This window comes from Egretta garzetta, unplaced genomic scaffold, assembly GCF_000687185.1.
Source record: "Egretta garzetta isolate BGI_Z169 unplaced genomic scaffold, ASM68718v1 scaffold107, whole genome shotgun sequence".
NCBI lineage: Eukaryota > Metazoa > Chordata > Aves > Pelecaniformes > Ardeidae > Egretta > Egretta garzetta.
The window spans coordinates 4500889-4504305 of NW_009260399.1; positions in this window are offsets into that span (position 1 = coordinate 4500889).

Here is a 3417-nt window from a genome sequence, read left to right on the forward strand (position 1 = left end):
GGCCTCCGAGGGAAGCAGATCTTGCGGCGGGACTCCCCTTATGTCCCGGGCTGCATTTAAGAGGAAAACAAAATTTGGTAGATTTTGCACTTTTGGACTGTGGATGGTGTGGGGCATCAAGTGAAGGTGTTTCCATACCTCTCTGGAACTGAGCTGTAATGCCAAAAGTGGAGGCTCTAGGATGGTAATTGCTATTCTAGCATGTTTGACACATCTTTCAATTCTCTTATCCTTACCTTCCATCTCTTGGCATTTGCACAGTCACCCTATCCTGCATGCCGCTTCTTTTCTTCACCCCCACACTGAAATCAAAGGAGTCTGTACCTTGCAGGAGCAGAGCTCTTGTTTCCTTATAATCTTTGAAACTTATTCTTGCTTTTTTTCTGCAAAGGCCATATGCATTTTGCACCTAGACTTGATGATCATGTCTCTAGAAGGAAAGCAAGATAAAGTTGTCCCCCATCATAACTGAGGATGCAAGTACCAGCCTCTCATCACCTCGCACCCTGAAGCTGGAAGCGTGAATGCAGCAAATGCAGAAATACCTGGACTTGTGTTAATGTAATTAGTTCAATATCAAGAAGAGCAAAGCCATGATTGTTTGAGCTTTGATGTGGGCAAGATTCACCTAAATAAATTGCGGAGGCTGAGGTAGACTTGTACAGAAGTACTTGCCACCATGACCCTGCTGACACCAGTTCCATGCTATCAAGATGAGAATTAGGTCATTTTCAAGATAAGTAGGCTCTGAAAACCTACCATCAACCAAAGTTATACCTCTGCAGATGCTTTTTGTGACTGGGTCAGAGACTGATAAATTTCAGTGCTCATTCTGCTGGATTTTTAAGATGGGTATCAATTAAGATTGGTACTAATTTCTCCATCTTTGAAAATCACTGCTACCTCTGCAAGACAGCTTGCATATTACTATTAAAAGAAGGTAAATAAAAGCAAACCAGCTTTGAAGTGCTATAATCTTGTTAAGAGACACACTATTTTGGAGCATATGCTGTCACTAACTTCTTTTTCAGTATTAACCTTTTCCTTCTGGTTTTGAGAGTGGGAATCAACTCTTCTGTTGGAGCAACCAGAAGAGTGTAGGGTTAAAGTTGTTAGATTCCTAGGGTAAATAACAGAACAGAAATACATAGTCGTGAGTTCTGTAAGTCTGCAGAGTGCCTCCAAAGGAAATAATGATAGTGCTATCTTCATAATATTATTTAGGATGAAGAAACTGTTAGAAAAATCTGCCACAGGAAATCTTTCAGCAGTAGCAGAGCATAGAGTACATCTAAAAGTTTCAAATCACACAAGGAGTTAGGTGCTTAAACCCTTTTTGAGTCAGCACTTTTTTAAGGATAGAATTTTGCCTAACAATCATGCCTGTGAGATCCCATTCTAAGTGATTTATTTTGGTGGATATTTTCCATTTCCAACCCACAGATGACTCTTCCTATGCAGCTGGTAGGTTTTTTGATACCTACTCACAACAAAATTCTTACTGTTCTTTGGCCTGAAGGAACACGCAACAGCCAGGGTCCCAGTGTGCTAGGCAGCGTAAAAATACCAGGGTCAGCCTCAAAATATTTGCAGAAAACCACAGCCTAGTCAGTATTAAAAAAAATGCTCTTTATTGCATGTGAATTAGTGTATAACTCGTCAAAAAGAGTAAAGAGCATTTCTGGTGGTTGTGAGCTATTAGCAAAAGTTGGCTTTTTGCGTTAGCAGTTAGCATCAGTTCTGTTAAAGCCACCTCCATCCGAAGTAATGTCATTTGTGTCTGCAAGAATTGTGTATTATTGGTCCTCTGCATTGGTAAACGCTGAAGGGCTGACACTATGTGACTAAATACAGCATCACACCATTAGCTCTCATGGAAGGGTGGCATGTCCTGATTATTAAAAGGAAACAGAACAGATACTACCAGGTACGTGAAGTATGAATGCATAACTAAGTGCAAAGGCAACCTTTAGCACCTTTGTTTTTCAGCTGTGCAAAAAAGTTCATCCAGAAGGGCATGTCTTCCTGTTTTAACAGGTGGGATGGAAGTAAATCCTCAAAAGTCCTGATTTTGGCTTTTCACGGCTTCAATGCTCAAGAAGTTAGTTGTGGTGCTTACTCAGTGTGGTTGTCGTCAGTGCTCTGCCATTGATTCAGGGTTGGGTAAACCTGTAAAATACTTAATTTTGTAAAAATTCTTGGGACAAAATCCTGATATTTGGTTCAAGAGTGGCTTGCCCGTGTCTGCTGTGTAGAAATGAGTCCTATGTAGAGCAGCCTCAAATTGGCAACTGATGTTCACCTAGTGGGCAAAAAACATCTACGTGGTCTAATAATAGATCGATGCTAGAGAATTTAGTTTTTTGAAAAAAAATTCAATTCAAAAGCCCCATCATACAAACTCGTATTGATGCAAGCAGTATTCAATACGTCAGTTTTATGGTTACTCTGTGAAAAAGCTTGAAGGGTTTGTGCTCTGTTCTGACTGATTTCTCCAAAATATGCTCCATAGTGAAAAAGTATGCATAGTCCTTCCTTTGTTCCTTTAGAACAAGGCAGAGTTAAGGAGCAGAAACACAAGCTTCCCTCATGCTTCTTAGGCCTGTAGACATGGGAAATAATTCTCCGCTTTGGCTTTCAGTTCTGTTTTGAAGCTTCAGCAATTTTGCAATTGAGACAACTTTTAATTTTTTTTAAGAACTAGATGGGAACATCCAGATTGAATTTTCATTCACCAGAAGCCAAGTATGATGCAAGCAGCTTTCAGAGACAGCCAAACTGAGCTTCATTGAATCAGCTGTGCAGCTCCCTAGCTACCTTGAGGTCAGTAATTCTCTATCATAAACCAGAAGAGGTTTCAGTGTAATATTTTTTTTCTCTAGTTAACCAAATATTTGCATATTATGCAGATACAGCAGTTGCACATCATTGAATACTAGCTGATCAACAGCGCTTTCCTCCATTTCCCATCACTGTCATTTAAGGTAGTTTTAGCTCACAGAAGCAAGACTGCAGTGTGCTAAGCATAGCAAGTGATGGATAATCTCGGTTACTGTCCATCATCCTGACAGACAGGAAAATTCTCTCTTGAAGGCGTTAGAAGAGAGATGAGACATTGACCTTTTTCCTCCTTGCTTTACAGCATTACTTGTATGTATGGTAAAGTAACTAATGCATGTTTTATGGCACAAGAAAAGGGAACAATGAATAAATTCAGGTTTCTACTGACTTGTAGCAATGAGCAGGATGATGATCAAAAATATCAATACCTCACAAATGGTGATGTTTTTGACACATGGAGAATACTATGCTCTTCGACTTCATTACAAGTTAGTTTTGTTCTCACAAAACTAATATTTGCCTGTCTTCTGCATGTCTGTGTTTGATAGCAGTCCATTACCAGCACAGCAACCATCT